This window comes from Pristiophorus japonicus, unplaced genomic scaffold, assembly GCF_044704955.1.
Source record: "Pristiophorus japonicus isolate sPriJap1 unplaced genomic scaffold, sPriJap1.hap1 HAP1_SCAFFOLD_163, whole genome shotgun sequence".
Taxonomy (NCBI): domain Eukaryota; kingdom Metazoa; phylum Chordata; class Chondrichthyes; family Pristiophoridae; genus Pristiophorus; species Pristiophorus japonicus.
Window position 1 is genome coordinate 427,009 of NW_027251310.1, and position 22,295 is coordinate 449,303.

The 22,295-nt window shown below is 48.5% G+C and overlaps 2 non-coding genes across 2 annotated transcripts; one reads left to right on the forward strand and one right to left on the reverse strand.

Annotated features, from left to right (window-relative positions):
* Positions 1-3,884: 3,884 nt before the first annotated feature.
* Positions 3,885-3,956, reverse strand: trnac-gca (transfer RNA cysteine (anticodon GCA)). The gene has a single exon. It is a non-coding gene; the product is annotated as a tRNA-Cys (tRNA).
* A 6,247-nt stretch (positions 3,957-10,203) lies between these two features.
* On the forward strand, positions 10,204-10,276 carry trnav-uac (transfer RNA valine (anticodon UAC)). Its single transcript has one exon. It is a non-coding gene; the product is annotated as a tRNA-Val (tRNA).
* Positions 10,277-22,295: the final 12,019 nt, after the last annotated feature.

The window sequence follows — 22,295 nt, forward strand, 5'->3', positions numbered from 1 at the left end:
TCTAAAGTCAGTCGCACTGTTACCCCAGTCTCCTGTTGATGTTACCAGCAATAAACATTTTGAATCAGATCCCTAAAGCACAGTGTGTAAAATGGGACATGTTTTAACAATTAACGTGGGGCTCACACCCCTGAATCCAAGATTAAGATTCTCATGCTCGACCGATTGACCTCGCCGGGCTTCTGCCAAATGCACCTTTTTGTCGCTGATTGCAGCCAGGCGCCTGTTGGCTTCGCCCCAGATGTTTAAACTTGCTGTCGAGGAACTGACAGAATCCTCTTGAATGGTGGACCAGGCTCGAGGGGCCGAAAGGCCTACTCCGGCTCCGAATCCTTACATGTTTATGATCTTATAACCTTTCACAGGAGAACAAACTCGCCCCTGAGCATGCATGAGGAGAAAGCTCCAGAAAATATTACCACCCGGTGAGCTTTCGCTTGCAAGTGTAAAGTCCTGACCCTGCAGTACAGACTCAGACGAGGCACATGCTGAAGTCAAGGTCACTCTGGACCTGCACCTTTATTTCACAGCTCTCAAGTGCCACACTTGCCTGAGACCTGCCTTTATATACCTGTGTGGAACAGGTATGCAGTGTCTTCTGCAGGTGCACCCCTGGTGGTAACGTATGCTTGTGGTTACAGGTCATATCTAGTTACAGTCATGTATAGCATGGCAAGATACAGTTATATACAGTAGTGTGAGATACATGACATCAAACTCCCCCAAGGTCTTATTGTCTTTATAGATTCAGACTCTCAGGTGGTCTACGCTCTCGCGTGGAGCGTCTTAGTTGTGGTTCAGTTGTTTGCCTTGCTGCATGTTTTTCTTTCAGTGTGATTGCTGGTATCTCGCCTGGGCTGTCTGTTGAGACTGCCCTTTCCTCAGGTTGTTCCCTCTGTCTGCCCACCAGGTGTGGTGTGAGTTCCATACTGTATTCTGCCTCTCGTCCTGCAGTATTGTTGGTGAATCTACTTTTTACTTGGTCTACATGCCTCCGACAGGTTTGGCGATTGTCCATTTGTACAACCAGTAGCCTGTTTCCTTCCTTGCCTGTTACTGTCCCTGTACGTCATTTGGGACCCCTGCCATAGTTTAGCACAAGCACTTTGTCCCCTATCTCATTCCACCTCCCCCTCAAATTTAGGTCATGGTACTCAGTTAGCTTCCAGCGCTTAGCCTCAACAAGTTCATGCATGTCTGGGAGGATTAACGAGAGCCTGGTATTTAAGGTTCATTTCATCAATAGTTGCGCGGGGGGAACCCCAGTCAACGAATGTGGACGAGATCTGTATGCCAGCAGCAGTTGCTTGGATTCTGAGCATGCTTTGTTTAATGATCTGCAATGCTTGCTCCGCCTGGCCATTGGAGGCCGGCTTTAACGGTGCCGTCTTCACGTGATTTATGCCGTGGTCAACTATAAATTCTTGAAATTCTGCGCTAGTGAAGCACGGACCATTATCACTGACCAATATGTCAGGAATTCCGTGCATTGCAAACATGGTTCTCGGGCTCTCCACAGTGGTGGAGGTCGTGCTCGAGTTTAAAATGGTGAACTCGATCCATTTTGAAAATGCATCAACGGCTACGAGGAACATTTTGCCCATGAATGGGCCCGCATAGTCTACATGCACCCGCGACCACGGTTTTTGTGAGCCAGCGCCAGGGGCTTAGGGGGGCCTCCCTGGGGTCATTACTGAGTTGGGCACAAATGGTGCACCGACGGATGCAGAGCTCCAAGTCCGCGTCAATGCTAGGCCACCAGACGTGGGATCTGGCTATGGCCTTCATTAGGACGATCCCCGGGTGCTCGCGGTGGAGCTCCCGGACAAACGCCTCTCAGCCTCGCAAGGGCATAACTACTCGGCTGCCCCACATCAGGCAGTCTGCCTGTAGTGATAGTTCATGCCTGCGCCTGTGGAAAGGTTTGATCTCCTCGGGGCAGGCATTGCGGGTCTCTGCCCAGTCACCAGTTAAAACGCATTTTTCGTCCAGGCTCTGATTTGGTGCGACATCATGGGCGAACCTGTGGATTCAAAGGCACTGATTGCCATGACCATCTCACAGTCCTGTTCGTCCGAACCTTCTGTGGTCGCCAGGGGTAGCCTGCTAAGCGCATCGGCACAGTTGTCTGTGCATGGTCTGTGCCTTATTGTGTAGTCGTAAGACACCAGCATGAGTGCCCACCGCTGAATGCGTGCCGAGGCTTTGGCGTTTATTGCCTTGCACTCAGATAGCAGGGACGTGAGGGGTTTGTGGTTGGTTTCTAACCCGAACTTGGCCACGAAAAGGTATTGGTGCATCTTTTTGACATCGTACACGCACACGAGCTCCGACTTCTCAACCATATCGTACCCGCACGCCGCCCACGAAAGTGACCTGGAGGCATAAGCAATGGGTTGTAATTTACCCACATCATTGACATGCTGTAAAACGCACCCGACCCTATACGCTGACGCATCACATGTAAGAACTAACTTTTTACCTGGGTCAAAAAAGGCTAAAACACTGTTGGAATATAGAAGATTGAGTTCTTTATTGAAGGCGTGTTCTTGGGCGTCCCCCCAAAACCAATCGCACCCCTTTCTGGGTAGCATGTGGAGAGGCTCCAGCAGCGTGCTCAAGTTCTGCATAAAGTTCCCAAAGTAATTGAATAGCCCGAGAAAGGCAGGCAGTTCTGAGATATTCCAGGGCCTGGGTGCCAGACGAATTGCTTTGGTTTTTGATTCTGTTGGGCGGATTCCATCAGCGGCAATTCTTCTGCCCAAAAATTCAACCTCAGGCGCGAGAAACAAACACTTGGATTTCTTAACTCTTAGGCCTACTCGATCCAATCGACTTAGTACTTCCTGCAAATTGCGGAGATGGGAATCGGTGTCCCTGCCCGTGATGAGTATGTCATCTTGAAACACAACCGTCCCCAGGATGGACTTGAGCAGACTCTCCATGTTGCGCTGGAATATAGCAGCTGCCAACCTGATGCCGAATGGGCATCGATTGTACATAAAAAGGCCTCGATCTGTGTTGATGGTGGTGAGTAGCTGAGACTCTTCGGTCAGTTCTTGCGTCATATACGCAGACGTAAGATCTAGTTTCGAGAAAAGTTTTCCTCCAGCCAACGTGGCAAATAGGTCCTCTGCTCTGGGCAGCAGGTATTGGTCCTGCAGGGAGACTCTGTTTATGGTAGACTTGTAATCCCCACAGATTTGTACGGATCCATCAGGCTTCATGACGGGGATGATGGGACTTGACCAGTCGCTAAATTCCAGAAGCCGGTCCAGTTCGTGTTCAACCTTTTCCCTCATCACATAAGGCACAGCTCTAGCCTTGTGATGGACCGGTCTGGCATCCTGTGTGATGTAGATTTTAACTTTAGCCCGTTTGAAGGTACCCACACCTGGCTGAAAGAGATGTTCAAAACGACTCAGAACTGCAGAGTAGTGTGAGATACATGACAGTAAGGTGAACGTGTGAACGGCCACACTGCGGAAACATCTCCACCTTCAGCACCAGGTCAGACGGAGATGCTGAGCGAGCAGGTGAACTGCAGAATCCCACTTTTTAGGAGCTGATCGTTGTGCCAAGCAAATGAGTTTTGCTTAATGACTAAAAATAAAAGGTGCTAGAAGTGGGATTCAAACCCACACTTTCAGAGCAGACTGAACACAACAGCTTAGACCGCTCGGCTGTCCTGACTATCCAGTGCTGTATATGGCCACCTGCAGGTTGATTTTGAACTTTTGTGTCTTGTCACAAGAAATAAATGAGGGCAACAGGTGTTTCTCTGACTGACAGCGGGGAAACAGTGAGACAGACCTTGGAGCAAGGGTCTGGTTATTGCCAAACAGCAAAGAAAATATTAATTCCGGGATTACCCAAAAGAGCAGTGACCTCGACGTGATTTGAACACACAACCTTCTGATCTGCAGTCAGACGCACTACCGTTGCACCACAAGGCCTACACAGGGAGCTTGAGATGTTCGTCTATATGAAGATTCTGCAATACAAGGGGCTTTAAAATCCCTGCCCATTCCCACCAGGTATCAGAAGAAGCGCTCACCTGCCAGTCACCGTATGTTTTTTGTTTAACTTTTGTGTTGTTTTCACGGGAAAGCATCATTAATTAACCCGTCATCTTCTTTTGTACACTGAAAGAAATGCTGACTGAGGGACAGTCGATACTTCAATCATTTGTTCTGTGCTTTGCATGTTAACTGTTAAACCATATCCCATTTTACACGTTGTGTTTTAGGAGTCTGGTTCAAATACCTCATCGCTGGCGACACCAGGAATCTGGTGCAACTTTTGTCAAATTTAACAGCACCGGTTATTCCGACACGCCAAAGTTCCCCGGTGGATCCATTTTCTCTTGCTAAAAGTTATCTATTTATTGGTGAAATAAAGAGCAATTAAGGAATAAGGGAGCCCTTTTGCTAGGAGAATAAATAGCAAATAAAAATAGCAAATGCTGGAAATCTCAGCAGGTCAGTTCGCATTTGCCAGGAGACGAAACTCGCCTCCGATTGTTCCCCTATAGGAAATTTCAACACAATTTTCCCGCACTGGATCGAACCGGTGACCTTCCATGTGTAAAGCAAATGTTATAACCGCGACACTAGGGAAACCCTTGGCACAGCGACCTCAACAGACGGGAGCTGACCAGTGAGCTCCCTCTGTGCTGATCACCACTGATTTTTAATGTGGAAGCAAGTCATCCTCGACTCCGGGATTACCTAAGAAGAGAGGAGGATCAGGAATGTGTTGGCTCACCTGAAACAACTTCTGTCCAACACTGAAAGTTCTCAATCCTTCTCCTCCGCTGCCCTTTACAGAAATGTCACGTGTTCACTTCCACATGCTCACAGTGGGGCCACAGAGGCTCCGACCGTCTCCCCGCGATCAGCGAACTCGCCCAGTTTGTAAAATTAAACCCGGGACATGTGTCCGGCAAAGAGCAGGAGAAGCGGGAGTGTGTGTAAGCTCATTCTGTAACAGATAGTAGTGGGGTTATTAACGGCGATTATAGCAATCATTAATCCTCTCACACACCTCAATTATGTTTCTGCGATGAACTGATTGAGAATGGAAAGGGTTAATGCTCGGGATCTTAACCAATCAACCAGGGAACAACTTCGATAATTTGTATCAATATAAAAATATATATTTATACATGAACCTGTATGTCAACGGCAAGCTGTCTAGACCTCATGGCACAACGGTCGTGAATCTAACTTTGAGCGGGAGAAATTGTTCCACAGTGACACCCATTTCATCCTTTATTCCCTTTTAAACACTAGAAACTGAGACAGGGGGTATAAATAGAGAAATAAAAGCACAGGGATACAGACAAGAGGAAGAGAGAAGGGGAATACTGTCCCCTGCCAGAACTAATGCAGAAACCCCTCTGCTGCGCTCGGGGTGGCCACCCATAGCCTGGATACACTAACGTCCCAGCAGCCCATTGACTGTCGGAGTGGGACCGTGCGGCGCTTCAGAAGACAGGTCGAAAAAGCAAAGTCACTGATTCGGTCTCACGTGCTTCTCTCATCAAGAGTAGCCACACACAAAAACTTGCTTTTATAATGGCTATACATTACCATTCTGATTGTCAAGCAGTTGGTTCATTGATCTAAAGGTGTGACTTCAGATGAGTCGAAGTTAAATGAAATTTGTGAGAAGTCCTGGCTTCCAATCCTGGATGAGTCCATTATTTTGCCGGCGAGTTTGAAATTGCATAGAAATTTTGCAAAGGTAGACTTGCATTTCTGCAGTGCCTTTCAGGAACTCATGACGCCCCAAAGCGCTTTACAGCCGTTGAGTTATGTTTGAAGTGTTGTCGTGTGGGGAAAGATGTGCACAAATCACCCAACACGAACCTCAACTCTTTACAAAGGAGTTTGGTGCAGATAATCAGGTGCCTCAGGGACTTGGACTTTCTTTGAATGAGTTCTGCTTGTACCTGCATTCAAGCTTGAAACAGCAACTGGGCTTCCATCTCACGGGAGCAGCGTGTAGCGGTTAGCGAGTAGGTGACGAGGTTTGGGGTTGATGTGCGTCACTTTCAATCTTTGAAATTTCACCAAGCAAAGAAATGGTGAATCCAACTGTCCCTGCAAGCATTTAGTTCCCGTTTAATCACAGGACTATCCGCAGTCAGGAGCTGAAAAGAAATTAAAACCTAATACTGGCTTCGGGCCAATGAGAATACTTCGTCACAGACAAGGCACCGGAAGGCTGGAAGGCAGATCACACCGGTTGTGGGAGAGCAGGTTGGTGGTGACATGGAAGTGTCTGCAGTGTGCGGGACCAGACTGCTTCCACGCATCCACAATGAATGTCCCACCCTTTATTTGGGAAAAGTACAACTGAGAGTGGACAAGTTCCAACTGGTCGGAGCAATCTGAAGCTTTAACTGACGGACGCCCTGGTTTGGGATGTCTTGCAGTATACACTTGTGTCAGTTTCTGTGGCGCAATGGGTTAGCGTGTTCGGTTGTTAACCAAAACGTTGGTGGTTTAAGCCCTCTCAGGGACTTCAACTGTTTTCCCCGAGGATACTGTGCTGCACAGTTCCAGGTTGTCATTGTGTGCTTTGGTGTCACGAATGTATTCTGCAAACATTGCCAGCTGTGCTGTTATCCAGTGAGTTCCCACTCCAATACTTATATGAGCATTCAGTTCAAGTGTCGAGTTTGAGTGGATACAGAACTGAACATAGATATCAGAAAATTTAACAAGGCTGTGGGACATTGTGTTTTGTTAATATTGAAACATTAATATGAATAAATCCATTTTTTCTAATATTTAATTAAACGGGTTTTCAAAATGTTTCCGCCCAGTTTCGAACCAAAGATCATTCGCGGGTGAAGAAAATGTGACAACCACTACACTACGGAAACACTGCAATTGAAGTGATGTTAGGAACATAACCAGAGCTTTAACCTACACAGCTGGTCTACACTTCAGGACCTGGTTTTATGAGAAAGAAAGACGGTGCTATATTTAGGAAGTCTGTGAGTGTGGCAGGAATTGATCTCGTGTTTCCCAGACTTTACACATAGGAACAGGAGATGACCATTTAGCAGCGAGTGGTTAGGATCTGGAATGCACGGCTTGAAAGGGCGGTGGAGGCAGACTCAATCTTATCTTTCAAACGGGAGTTGGATAAGTGTCTGAAGGAAAAACAACTGCAGGCCTCAGGGGAAAGGGCGGGGGAGTGGGACTCGCTGAGAGTCGGCACTGGCTCGACGGGCCGAATGGCCTTCCCTGCTGTAACCATTCCATGATTCTATAAGTTAGCGGCACATTTCATAGTGTGGGTGGAAGCAGAACATTGCAAAGGGACATGGATTGAGTCGGCAAAACTAGAGGCATCTAATTCAGGAGATTCCGGTGAAGCGGAAATTCGGGAGTTTAATGACTTTGAAACGAACATTTTTGTTTTGTGCAGCTTCGGTCAGAGAAATGTTTGTGAAAGGAATTTTTTGCAGAAAGGGATGCAGCATTTCATCTTCTGTCTTAACACTTCTTTCTGGGTGTTGGGTCTCATTTCCTTTCGATGTTATTCTTCCAGAATGTATATTTTCTTTGGTGTTTCACAATAACCAGACCCTTGCTCTAAAGTCAGTCTCACTGTTTCCCCAGTCTCCTGTTGATGTTACCAGCAATGAACATTTTGAACCAGACCCCGAAAGCAGTGTGTAAAATGGTTTATGGTTTAAGAGTTAACTTGCAGAGCACAGATAAATTATCCAATTATGGAATCTCCTTCAGTTAGAATTTCTCTATTTGTGCAAAAGAAGATCATCGGTTAATTAACGATGTATTCCCGTGAAAGCAACATAAAAAGTAGTTAAAAAGTAATCAACAAACTTGGTGTTCGAACCCGAGAACCTGAGATTAAAAATCTCACGCTGTATCAACTGAGCTCGCTGTGCTTCTGCTAAAGCAAACGTTTTTGTCACTGATTGCAGCCAGGCGCCTGTTGGCTCCGCCCCAGATGTTTAAACTTGATGTCGAAGAACTGCCAGGATCTTCTTGAATGGTGGACCAGGCTCGAGGGGCCGAATGGCCTACTCCGGCTCCTAATCCTTACATGTTTATGATCATATGACCTTTCACAGGAGAACAATCTCGCCCTGAGCATGCATGAGGAGAAAGTTCCAGAAAATATTCCCACCCGGTGAGCTTTCGCGTGTGAGGTGAACGTGTTAACCGCTACACTGCAGAAACATCTCCACTTTCAGCACCCGGTCAGACGGAAATGTTAAGCGAGCAGGTGAACTGCTGAATCCCAGTTTTAAGGAGCTCGTCGTGGTGCCAAGCAAATGAGTTTTGCTTAATGACTAAAAATAAGAAAAGGGATTTGAAACCGCGCTTTAAGAGCAGACTGCAAACTGAACGCAGCACCTTCGACGGCTCGGCCATCCAGACTGTAAGTTCATTTAAATTTTGAACTTTTGTGTCTTGTTACATGAAGTAAATGAGGGCATCTGGCATATCTGTGCCTGACACCAGGGAAACAGTGAGACAAACATTAGAGCAAGTGTCAGGTTATTGCCAAACAGCAAAGAAGTTTGCAACTTTTGAAGAACAATGATCCCGACATGATTTGGATACACAGCCTTCTGATCGGGAGTCAGACACACTACCGTTGCACCACAAGGTCTACAGTGCAAATTGTCCATGTTTGGAAACATGAAGGTTCCTGAAACACAGTTTCATTTACCCTGCATTGGTGCAATGAAAGGGCTTTAAAATCCCCGGCCACTCCCACCGTGGGTCAGACAGCATCAGAAGCAGTGCCCACCTGTCACTCACCCTCTCACGCCCGCTTTCATCACCTGCTGCCCGCGGACTGCAGCAAATCCAGTTCATCATCATCATAGGCATTCCCTCGAAGAGAGGATGACTTGCTTCCTCGCCAAAAAAGGATGAGTTCACAGGTGTTTCAATATTCCAGGTCCTGAAATGTATGTTGAAGGGTGGATGATGCCTGTACGTGGATTTTTTTAACATTTGATGGCCATTGCACCCCAGCCATCACACAGGCTTGACAGACCGAGGTCTTGGTCCAGTGGCAAGGGTGAAACAAGACGACTGGAGACCAGCTCTGCTGCACAGACCCAGTGTGCACACATATCGCAGTGTGGGCTGGCCCGTGCTAACCCTGGGCCCCTGGCCCTGAACTCATGCCTCCCCTGGGCCCCGATCACATCCCTCCACAGTCTCTCGCCGCTCCTTCGCCCCGATCTCACCGCTCCTGCTGTATCTGCCCACTCTCTAATCACTGACCTGGACCTTGATGACGTCACACTTCGCTGCCGCCGCCCTCCTGCACCAGCTCGCACTGCTCCCAGGAGCAGTCTCCCGGGAACTCGAAGCTGCTCCCAGGGCCGCTCGCCGTTCCTTTTATGGCCCCGACCTGCCGCTGGTGTTCTCCCGTTAGTGTATCCAGGCTGTGGGTGGCCACCCCGAGCGCAGCAGAGGGGTTTCTGCATTAGTTCTGGGTGGGGACAGTTTCTTTCCCCTTCTCTCTTCCTCTTGTCTTGATCGCTGTGCTTTTATTTCTCTATTTATTCCCCCTGTCTCAGTTTCTAGTGTTTAAAAGGGAACAAAAGATGAAATGGGTTTCATTGTGGAACAATTTACTTCACTCAAAGTTAGATGCACTGCTGTTCGCCATGAGGTCAAGGTAGCTAGCCGTTGATATTCAGGTCCTTATATAAATATATATAAATATATCAACATCTATCATAACTGTTCCCTGGTGGTCGAGGGGTTAAGATCCGCTGCACTGACCTGGTAACGATACTCGATCAATTCATCGCATAAAAATAATTGAGGTCTGTGAGACGATTAATAATTGCTGTGAGCACCATGAATACCAATACTTTCTGTGATAGACCGAGATTACAGACTATCTGGCTTCTCCTGCCCTTTGCCGGGCACGTGTTCCGGGTTTAATTTTGTAAATTGGGCGAGTTCGCTGATCGCGGGGAGACGGTAGGAGCCTCTGTGGCCCCACTGTGAGGATGTGGTAGTGAACACGGTGGCTGGGTGATCCGTGACATTTCTGTAAAGGGCAGCGGAGGAGAAGGATTGAGAACTTTCAGTGTGGGACAGAAGTTGTTTCAGGTGAGCCTCCTCATTCCCGATCAGCGCAGAGGGAGCTCACTGGTCAGCTGTTGGGGCTGTTGTACCAGTGATTTCTGTACTGTAGTGGTTATCATGTTTGCTTTACATGCAAAAGGTCCCTGGTTCGATCCCAGGCAGAAACATTTTGTTTAAACTTGCCAAATGGGAACAATCGGAGGCGAGTTGAGTCTCCTGGCAAATGCTGCCTGATTTGCTGAGATGTGCAGAATTTGCTGTTTTTATTTGCTATTTATTCTCCTGGCAAAAGGGCTCCCTTATTCCTGAATTGCTCTTTATTTAACCAATAAATAGATAACTTTCAGTGAGAGAAAACGGATCCACCGGGGACCTTTTGCGTGTGAGGCCCACGTGATATCCGCCACACTGCAGCCCATCAAAGGGCGAGAAACCACTGAATATAAAGGATGAGCTCACAAATATCAGGGGCAGTGCAGTCTGGTCAACGTCAAACTCTCCTTTCTTATTCAGCAGAGGCATGAACGGGAATCAGACGCCACAAAGTTTAATTAAAGACACAAATACAAGTAACACTTCTAAATCTTTTCAGTGTAAAATTCTTTTACTTTATTTGAAATCCTGCTGCATTGAATCTGAAAATGAGCAGCGTAGGATTTTATCTTCACTACTGATTCTATTTTCTGTGCACGGTCGGAACAACCGGTGCTGTTAAATTTGACAAAAGTTGCCCCAGATTCCTGGTGTCATCAGCAATGAAGATTTTGAACCAGACTCCTAAAATACAGTGAGTAAAATAGATCAACATGCATAAGAACATAAGAAGATAAGAAATAGGAGCAGTAGTCAACCATACGCCCCTTGAGCCTGCTCCGACATTTAATATGATCATGGCCGATGCAATCATGGACTCAGGTCCACTTCCCGCCCACTCCCCAAAGCACAGGACAAATGATTGAAGTATCGACTCTCCGTCAGTTAGCATTTCTTTCATTGTGCAAAAGAAGGTGAGGAGTTAATTAATGATGCTTTCCCGTGAAAACAATACAAAATTTTAAGAAAAATACATACGGTGACTGGCAGGTGAGCGCTGCTTCTGATACCTGGTGGGAATGGGCGGGGATTTTAAAGCCCTTTGTATTGTGAAACCTTCATATCGCTGAACATCTCAGACTTCATGTGTGGACCTTGTCAGGCAATGGTAGCACGCCTGACTCCAAATCGAAAGGTTGTGTGTTCTAATCATGTTGGGGTTGCAATTATTTTCAACATTGTTCTTCCAGAAAATATTTTCTTTGCTGTTTGGCAATAACCAGACCCTTGCTCCAAGATCTGTCTCACTGTTTCCCCGGTGTCAGGCAGAGATACGCCTACTGCCCTCATTTATTTCATGTGTCAGGACACAAAAGTTCAAAATCACCCTGCAGGTGGCCACATCCAGCATTGAATACTCAGGGTGGCGGAGTGGTTTAAAGTGCTGTGTTCAGATCGCAGTCTCCTCTGGAGGTGCATGTTCGACTTTGACATTTCTTATTTTTAATCATTTAGTGAAACTCTTTGTTTGACACCATGACCAACTCCTTAAAAGTGGAATTCTGCAGTCCACCTGCTCGCTTCACATTTCTTTCTGACCTGGTGCTGAAAGTGGAGATGTTTCCGCAGTGTCGCGCTTAACACGTTCACCTCACAAGCGAAAGCTCCCTGGCCGAGAATATTTTCTGGAGCTTTTTCCTCATACATGCTCAGGGACGCGTTCTGTCCTGAACACTCGAGCTAAAGTGCTGAGTTCATTGCCCATGTTGTTAGCAGCCTGCCAGTGAATCTGTTTAAGATGTTCAAACAGATTCCTGACAAAGCTGTCCCGGCTCGCTTCCCGGAGACACCGTGGTCACCAGTGCCCCAGTTTCAGTGGGTCAGCCCCGGGAGGTTGGCCATCCGTTCGAGAATACGCAAGATCAGGGATCAGTCTACGGACAGGGATCCCCAGCCGGCAGCCTTCGGCGGTGAGGGATTGACGGGAGAGGTCGTGGTGGACCAGCCACGAACTGAGAGTCCCCAGCCTACAGCCCCCGGCTGTGCAGAATCCTCAGTTAATGAAATGAACTCAGCAGCCACACCTAAAGGGGAAGTGTGTTGTTGCCCCAGAGGGTCCATTCCCCCGATAATGTGGGACTCAGGCACACCTCCAGTCAGAACACTCTGGGTCCTGCGGTACAGACCGCCTTACCGCCGGCCACACAGGCAAACCAGAGGCTGAATAAGGGAAGGAGAAGGACAGGGATTAACTTGGCCAGTCAGAGACGGGTGGCAGATGTATATAATAGCACGATATGAGTTTAAGAATGTTGAAGAGTTCTAGTTTTAAATTAAGATTTTAGAAATTTCAGGTCACCACAACCTCACGAGGAATCCATGGGTAAAGAAGTAGTGAGAGGAATAAGATCGGTTATGAAGGAGTTGTGGCCGGCAGTGTAAGGGGTGGTTTTCAGGGGGTCAGCTTGCCCTTTTGACCTTATATGAGCGGTTCCAAATCGCTCCCTGACCCTTGGTTCTCGACACTGGAATTATGAAGGGACTGTAAAAGACTTGGACAGACAATCGGTTTCAAGGTAGGAAGAAGGTATGGCTTTATTGTGTTTAGAAAGAAGTAAAAGGCACAGTTTTAATAACACACACAGACCAATACACACTGAGGGGTACAACACATTGAATAAATTGTCAAATTACAGCCTGTGGGGAAAAGAATACAGCTTAAACTCTAAATGGGGTAAAGAGGAGAATGCAGGTACATTTACACAAGTTATCCCAGCCTCCCACCTCCCAATTCCCCTAACTAACTAAGTTATAGCTCTGAGGGTTCAGGGGCTATGCTCACCAATCCCTTTAGACAGTTGCCGATGATTCGCGGTTTCGGGGTTCGCTGCACTTGGCCTTCTAGGCGAGCCGGACCCCGGACAGAGGAGAGGACTTCGGACTGCGTAGTCTTCGGTTGGGGTGCGTCCGTTGATACGCTAAGTTGCGTTTTTGATGTATGGGGTAAGTACCCACTTTCTTTGGTTAGGAATAGTTTTAGTTAGTCCATTTTGGTAATTTCTCCCCCGTTGGGTCGTTCAGAAGTAGATTGTAGAGTGATTGTCAATTTGGTTGCTGACAACCTTCCGTTTCGTGGGCCTCGTGCTCGGTCAGTTCTTGATGAATTCTGGTAGTTTCCTTCACTGTTCCATTTCTTCACTGCAGAGGAAGCAGGCTGCTTGTGTCTGTGTCTGTGTTCCAGTCTATGTCCTTGTTCGAGTCAGTGCGAGTTCTAGTCTGTGTTCTGTTAGTTTTTCCTTGTAAAACTGGGGGATAGATATATCCCCCAAAAAAGGCTTTGTTATCTCCCATCAAATCTCTTGGGCTCTGTTTAAACTGTTCTGTCCATTGATTTTCAAATGTCTCCTTTGTCGGCAGTAACTCGATAAGGGTGTGAGAATGTGCTATCACTGGTTTTGCATTGTTTGAGGATTGTCCAGTTTCCTGACCATGATTTCCATTGTGCTTGATTGGGTAATTCGATTATCTCTTATGGGGTGAATAATTCCCCCCAGACAGTCTGGGATCCTTAATACATGAATTTGCTTCACAGAGTTTAGCCCCACCTTCTGTATTCGGTAACTCTTTTTCGCAGCCAAAATGTTGTAGAATCTTAAAATTGATCTGCTCCTTTGCATAGATGTTTAGGGGATCTCAGGCTTCTGAAATTTAGGTCTAATTTGAATTCTCTTTCCTATGAGTCCAAACACTGTGGGGACGGGGGGGTCTCGATGAATGCATTCCCTTTTATCCCCTGCAGGCGTCATCTGCCCCTTTAAACTCATTTTAAATGCCCAGAAAGGAATTCTTCTCCTCTGTAGGGGAAAGGTACCAGGCATCTTTGCGAGATATTGGTAAATTCTACATTCCCCGCTGTGATACCATGTCATTTATTGTATCATCTTACAGGTGAGCAAAGTTCCTGGCTCTCAAGAAATAACCTTCCCTGTAAATTAACTAAACTAATACCAAAATATGCATTACACTTATGCAACATCACCACAGATACACACTTTTCCCTTTACAGGTACAAACTTTTTACGTTTACACCCTCCCAGCTTGGAAGGGGTTCCATCCCTACAATTGAATTTCAGCACAGTTGCATTTCATTTCAATTACATTATATTCACCAGCATGTAGTCAACGTACAACCACATTACAGAAGGAAGAACATAGATTAAAATTAAACAACATCAATTGGTCTCCTGAGGTTTGTCCATCACCTGGTAATGTCTGGATCCTGTCCTTGAGGACTGCTCTCAGGCTGGCTGACACACAAGACAAACTCAAAACAATCACCTAAACATTACTGCAACATTACCCTCAATTCTAAACTAAACCTTAAAATTTAAAATGTTGCAGTCAGCTACCTTAGACTAAAAATTAGAGCTATGCACAGCCGCCACCCGTCTCCGGGTGGCCTGGTTAGTCCCTGTCAGGCCCATGCCTGGTGCGGTCTGATAGCCGCCTGGATGCTAGGGTTTCCCCGCAGCCAGTGAGCTGGAGACACTTGTCTCTGGGAGAGCTCGATGCTACTGCTCCTGTGAGACCCTCACCGCTGGAGGCGGCTGGCTGGGGGTCCCTACTCTGAGTGGCCTCTGTACTTCTGACCTTCGGCCTTTCCTGTCAGGCTGCCCTTCTCCTAGGGTAGAATCGCTGAGGCTCAGATGCCGGTGACCACGGTATCTTTGGCCGTGGTGTACGGAGAGTCCTTCTCAGGGCTTGGGTTACTGGGGGTGCGTCCAAATCCCAAACGATGGGTGGGATAGCCCCTCCAGTACTGCAATTCACCGTCCCGAAAGGCACGGTTTCTGAGCCTGCCACATTCCCTGTGGGCCCTCCACCATCGGGGGCGGCCAACGGAGGATCCCTGTCCTGAGGACAGTTCACACATCCCGGCTGCCCTCTGTGCTTGGCTGACCCTGGGTTGTACAGCTTGCACTGGTTGATGTGGAATCACTTAGTACAGCGGGGCAGCTTTATGGCATAGACCATCGGGCTTGCCTTGTCGACAATGCTATATGGCCCCATATATAATGCTTCACAAACCCCGACCCGAGCATGGTTCCTCACCATGACCTGGCCTCCTATCTCCCATTCGTGGTGTTTGCTGGGTTCTAGCAGCAATCGATTACTCTGATGCTGTCTGCCCATGTTACTCGCAGCCTGCCAGTGAATCTGTTTGACGTAATCAAACAGGTTCCTGACAAACCAGTCCCAGTTCACCTCTCTGAGCTGACTTTCTGTGAGCACCGGTGCTAGGACATGTGTGGGGGTCCGCATTATCCGGCCAGTCATGAGCTCGCATGGGGAATACCCCGTGCTCTTTGACTGGATGGCTCGGATCCCCATTAGGACCAACGGTAAGACCTCCACCCACTTTTGGGGTGAGTCTCCTGTCTCCTTCCGCAGCCTTTCTTTAATGGTGTAGTTTAAAAGCTCCACATTACCCGATGACTGTAGATTGTGGGCAATGTGCCATTTCCCCTCAATGCCGAGCAGGTTAAGGGTTGCCTGCAATAACTGCCCGGTGAAATGGCTCCCCTGGTCCGCCTCCACATACTGTGGGAGTCCCCACCAGGAGAACACTTCCCTCACTAGAATCTTAGCTGTCCCTAGTGCGGTGGCTGTTCGGCAGGGCAAGGCTTCAACCCATTTTGAGAACACGTCCACCAGGACTAGGCAGTATTTGTAGCCACCCTGGGCGGTGGGTAGGGGCCCGATGTAGTCAATTTGGATTGACTGCCATGGTCCCTCTACCCTCCTGACGTGTCCTAGGGACACCTTCCTTTTCTGGGGGTCAGGGTTGTTCGCAGCACACACCAGGCAGTTCGCACAGAACCCACGGACATCCTCCCTGAGTCTCGGCCACCATCCTGCCTGTTCCACCCGTTGCCAGGTGGTCTCAGGCCCAGGGTGTCCCGCTCCTGGACCCTCATGGGCCAGTTTTAGGAATTCCCTCTGGTGCTGCTGTGGCACGACCCATTGTCCCTCTTCAAACAGCATGCCTTCCTTAACGGACTGGGTCCTGTGCCTGAACTGTTTTTAAGTCCGGGGCCAAAGCTATCCCTGTACTCTCTGTTGCCCTGTTCTTATTCTTGACTGCTGCTATGCGGCCGGTGACATAGCGGTCCCAGAACTTTCCCGTGCGGGCACCTTCTTTGGCCAGTTTGTCAGCCTGTTGGTTTCCCTCTGCACGGGGTTCGGTTTTTGAATGGTCCTTCACCTTCTGTCTGTAGACCTTTCCTTCTTCCCCCACCGCTGTCATGATTTTCTCCAGCAGGGGCTTGATTGCCAGGGGTCACCCGTCAGCGGACGTGTATCCGCGACGGGACCATATAGCCAGGTACACTGTACACGAATTGCAGGTGAACATACTGTCCGAGCAAATCGTGTACGGCGTAGGGAATTCCTCAGGGTGGGACACCATGTACATTACGGCGGACAGTTCAGCATGCTGGGCGCTCATGATGCTGCGGAGCTTGATTACCCGGGCAATACCTGACCTTGGGTCATAGGCTCCGCACTCAGTGAGTCGTTTGCCAGCAGATACCATGCTGGACCCGTCCACGTAGATATCCCGGCCTGTAGGGTGTAACCCAGCCCGAAGGCCAATGTTCACCTCCCATACCCCTTCTATGGAGCACCTGTGGGCTTTCCCTGGTTAGATTAGGTTGGCTGCGAGCCTTGGCTCATGGGGGCCTTCTACTCTGAGGTCCATCTAGGAGAGGAGCAGGGTCCAGCGAGCAATGCGGGCACTGCTCACCGTCCCGTCCTTAATCATCCCATCTAGGAGCATCTGAGTAGGTGTGTGGTGGGTTAGGAGTGTTAGAGGAGACCCTCCCGTGAAGATCAAGGATATTTTCATTGCCCAATGTGTGGCTTGGAGGTGTCTCTCACAGTTGGAGTACCCCTTCTCCACATCTGTGAGGATCCTGGAGGAGTAAATCACCGGTCTCAGCTGGCCGTGCCGCTCTTGAAGCAGCACTGAGCTCAAACTGTCCCCGCTGGCTGCCACCTCCAGGAAAAACTCCTTTCCTACATCTATCGCTCCGAAGGCTGGCGCGGTCTGCAAGTCCTTCTTGAGCTGATTAAATGCTGCCTCACAACCCCTCATCCCAGTCCCGCTCTACCCCCTTGTGTAGGAGCCTGAGCAGAGGGGCTGCGGTGGCTGCATAATCTTCAATGAAGTCTCTGCAGTACCCGGTGAGCCCTAGAAAGGATCTTACCCCTGTCACTGTGTTGCGGGCTGGTAACTCCTGTACTGCCTCCCTTCTAGCCTTGTCTATGGCTCTTTCCCCAGCGCGCACAGTCAGCCCCAGGAATTTGACTTCCTTCTGGCCGATCTGTGCCTTATTCGGGTTTACTTTAAACCCTTCTTCTTTTAGCAGCTCCAGCAGCTCAGCCAGCAGTGGGCCATGCTCCTCCCCCTGATCGGTGAACAGGAGCAGGTCATCCACATACTGCACCAACTGCTGGGGTCTGCTAAAGCCCGTTAAACAGTTCGCCATGCATTGGTGAAAAATGCTGGGCTGTTGTGGAAGCCCTGGGGAAGACAGTTCCACGTGTATTGTTGGCCCTTAAAGGTAAAGACGAACTTGTACTGGTCCTCCCGATTTAAAAGAATGGACCAGAGCCCATTTGAAATGTCCAACACCGTGAAAGTGGTCGCGGATGCTGGAATACTCCCTCTGAGGTCCGCTACGGCTGCTACAGTGTGTGCACAGGCAGGGATATTCTTATTTAGCACTCGATAGTTCACGGTGGCCCTCCATGAGTTGTCCCATTTCTTAACCGGCCACAGTGGAGAGTTCACATGGGTTGCTATTGGTCTTAACACCCCTTGCTCTACCAGTGATCCCAGCGCCGTTGTCAGGACTACCTCTGCCTCCCTGGGGAAGTTATATTGCTTTTGTGGTTGGGTCATGGGGTCCCCTTCTAAATTAACTTCCACCCCCATTACCCTGCCACAGTCATGTTTGTGGGTGGCGAATGCTGCAAGGTGTGCCCGTACATATGCCTGGTACTCCACTGGGGTGTTACTGACCAGTAATTCCAAGTCATAACCCTCCTTTGGCTGCACGGTACACAACGTTCCCTTGGCCTCTTTTTCTGGCATCACCGCCACCTCACCTTCCCTGTCTGTCTCTATGGCTCCCCATCGACAGTGGTTCCTCAGATCCAAAAGGATCTAGTGGCTAATGATAAAATCAGCCCCCAGGATACATTTTCCCTCCTGCTCCCATTTCATCAGGACACACTTCCATTTCGTTTTGAGTGTCCCTAACTGAATGGTGAGCGGGATGGGAAACGAACCAGTTTGCTCGTTGCCTGTGAACCCCACTAGACTGTATGGGACCCCGTTCGATAGAGGTGAGGTAGCCGGGTTATCTGCATGTACAGGGGTGCAGGAAGCACCGGTATCTAGCAGGTAGGTTCCGTTCACTTTCTCCACCTCCATTGTAACGCACGGTCTCTTCCAGGCATCTTACTCCAGGGAACACAGGTACACAGGCTGCGCTGGCTCTAGTCATACACATGGGTGGGTTGGAGCAGAGGGATTTACCGTACCGGCTACTGTACCGGTTGCGGTAGCTACTGCTCCCAGTCCATTTATAAGTGTCTGTAGGGTGGCTACGAGTGTCTCATATGAGTCGGGTGTTCCTGCCCCTGCCTTACGGGCTGGGGCTGAAGTGGCTTTTCCCTTAATCTCTTTCCATGGGTTCCGACAGTCCTTCCTCCAGTGCCCACTTTTCCCACACCCAAAACATTCACCCCCTTTGTGGGGAGAGTTCCCACCTTCCTGATGCCACTCTCTCTTGCCTTGGCTGGGTTTAATCTGATGGACCTTCCCGTTCCGGTAAGCCAGGGTCAACTGTCTGAACACTGCCTTCTCGGTGGTTCTGGGATCTCTTGGATCAAACCAGACCTGGGCTTTGGCCTTCACTCCAGTTAAGCTGTTTGCCACCAGGCTGCGGAGCCAGTGAGCCAGCTCGTTAGGGGCCAGGTGGGCCCGGTCAAGAACCCCACTACAGGCCCTTTCGTAGACCGGCCACAACCTGTCGGCGAAAGCCTGTGGCGTCTCCCCATGGAGCTGCACTGTTTTCTCCACTCGGGAGAAAGGACTCCCGTCGTTCATACCCATGGCCTCTAGAACCTCCTCCTTAACCGTGGCGTACGTGTTTCGCCCCTTTCTGCAGTCTGCAGAGAGGAAATGGCACAGCTTGGTGTCGAGTGAGAGGAGCAACAGCTTAGCCTGCTCTGAATCATTGCACCCGTTAATATCCCCTGTGTGTTCCACTTCCAGGAAGTGTACCGAGGGATCCCCCTGTTGGGTGAGCTTACTTCGGTGGCCTTTCATAGCGCTCAGTTTTTGGGTGTCATGGGGGCGATGAAATTGCTTACTAGGGGTCCTGCTGCCCCATTTGCACCAGGTGGGCCAAACGTCTGCTGCCGGACCGAGTGCATTGGCCCTTGTTCCAGCCCTCCTTGTATTGGCTTGCCTGCTTCCCCCTGCTACCAAACCGATTTAAAACTCGGGGCCGCCGGTGTTGGTAGTTCGCAATCATTACCTGCCCTGCACTCTGGTTGACATTCCCGCTGCTCTGGGCTGTTCCCGGGAGCTGCAGGCGGTGACTTAGGGGTTTCTCCTTGCTCTACCAGGTATTCCTGGGCTAAACCCGGGTTTATCAGGCACACCATGCCTTTAGCCCGGGATAGAGCAAGGTTCAAACCTTGGATCAGCTGCTGGCATGGGCCATGGTCACCAGCCTCAAATTCCCTGGTACTGGCTACCTTATAGGCTACCTGAATGTCTTTCACCCTCTCCCCATAATCTTTAACTTGCTTGGCGAGGCAGGAATTATATTCCCGCAATGCAAGTTCGCTATTCTTGGCTTCAATAATCTGACACTGTAAAAGGTCCAGTTCGGTTTTGTGCCTTTCTTTAGTGAGCTCTCTACTTTCCTTTCACTGTCCCACCTCTGTCCACAGCCTTTCCCCGACTGTGTCCCTTGCACTCGACCTCTCTTCTGCCTGCCTCAATACTCCCTTTAATTTCTCATTCTCCTCATCTAGAAGCCGGATCTGTCGCTGAAGGCAAATTAGCCAAATGGCCTTCTCTATTGACTTTTTATGGTCCTTGCTCTCGGTCCATTGAGCTGCAGCATCTTCTGGACGCTCAGCATACAATAGATCGAGTCCCCACTCCTTCGCCACATTTACCCTCTTAAACACATACGAGGAAAGCCCCTCTTCCTTTTTGCTTCTTTTCATGAAACCACACTCTCTCTTATCACGTCCCTTGCCCCAGAGGCCCTTGGTGGTCACCATTATGTAAGGGGTGGTTTTCGGAGGGTCAGCTTTCCCTTCTGCCCTTAAATGAATCGCTCCCACACCCTTGGTTCTAGACACTTGAATTATAAAGGGGCTGTGACAGACTTGGGCAAACAATCGGTTTCAAGATAGGAAGCAGGTATGGCTTTATTGTGTTTAAAAGGAAGTAAAAGGCACATCTTTGATAACACACACAGAATAGTAATAGCAATAGACACTAAGGGGTACAACACGTTGAATAAATTGTCAACATACTGCCTATGGGGAAAAGAATATAGCTTAAACTCTAAATGGGGTAAAGAGGAGAATGCAGATACATTTACACGAGTTATCCTAGCATTCCCCGCTCTCAATTCCCCTGACTAACTAAGTTATAGCTCTGGGGGTTCAGGAGCTATGCTCACCAATCGCTTTTGACAGTTGCCGCGAAATCGCGGTTTCGGGGTTCACTGCACTTGGCCTTCTAGGCGAGCCGTATCCCGGACGGAGGAGAGGACTTCGGACTGCATCGTCTTCAGTTGGGGTGATGCGGTAAGTTGCGTTTTGGATGTATGGAGTAAGTACCCACTTTCTTTGGTTAGGAATAGTTTTAGTTAGTCCTTTTTGGTAATTTCTCACCCGTTGGTCGTTCAGAAGTAGATTGTAGAGTGGAAATAAATGTCGATTCTTCGGTTTTTGCTGAGTTGGTTTCGGTTGGTCGTTTCGCTGGTTGTGGTGGCCCGGATTGTCAATTTGGTTGCTGACAACCTTTCGTTTCGTGGGCCGATTGCTGTTTGCATGCTCGGTCGGTCCTTGATGATTTCTTGCAGTTTTCTCCACTACTCCATTTCTTCACTCCCCACTTCCGGCTGCTTGTGTTCTTTTCCTTGTAAAACTGGGAATAGATATATCCCAAAAAGGCTTCCTTATCTCCCACCAAACCTGGCCCAGCTCTTTGTTTCAAGGGAGCTGCTCATTAGTTTTGAGCTCTCTTCTTTGTCAGAATTTGTATGGCTTGTTCAGCAGTAATTTGTTTTAGTTGTGTAGTTTAGATAATGGTTGGTAATTTGATTATCTCTTTGGGTGTGAATTGGTGTTGCATAGTTCCCCCAGACAGTCTGGGATCCTTAATACACGAACTTGCTTCACAGAGGTTAGCCCCATGTCATGTATTCGGTAACTCTTTTTTCGCAGCCAAAATGTTGTAGAATGTTAAAATTGATATGCTGCTTCCCAGATATGTTTAGGGGATCTCAGGCTTCTGTAATTTAGGTCCAAATTAAATTATCTTTCTTATGAGTTAAAACACTGTGGGGGCTCCATGAATGCATCCCCTTTTATCCCCTGCAGCCCTCGTCTTCCTCTTTAAACTCATTTGTGTCCCGAAGTTTGTCCTTCCATTTTAAAAGTCCAGAAAGGGATTCTTCTCCTCTGCAGGGGAACAGGTACAAGGAATCTTTGCGAAATATTGGTAAATTCTACATCTCCAAAGCAAGTAAAGCAGTATTAAATATGGAAACCAAAACTGCACGCAGTATTCCAGGTCTTGCCTTACCAATCTCCTTTATAACTGCAACAAGACTTCTCTGCTTTTATACTCCATCCCCTTTGCAATAAAGGCCAAGATTCCATTGGCCTTCTGATCAATTGCTGTACCTACATACTAATCTTTTGTGTTTCATGCACAAGTACCCGCAGGTCCCGCTGTTACTGCAGCACTGTGCAATTTTTCTCCATTTAAATAATAACTTGTCTTTGATTTTTTCTGCCAAAGTGCATAACCTTGCACTTTCCAACATT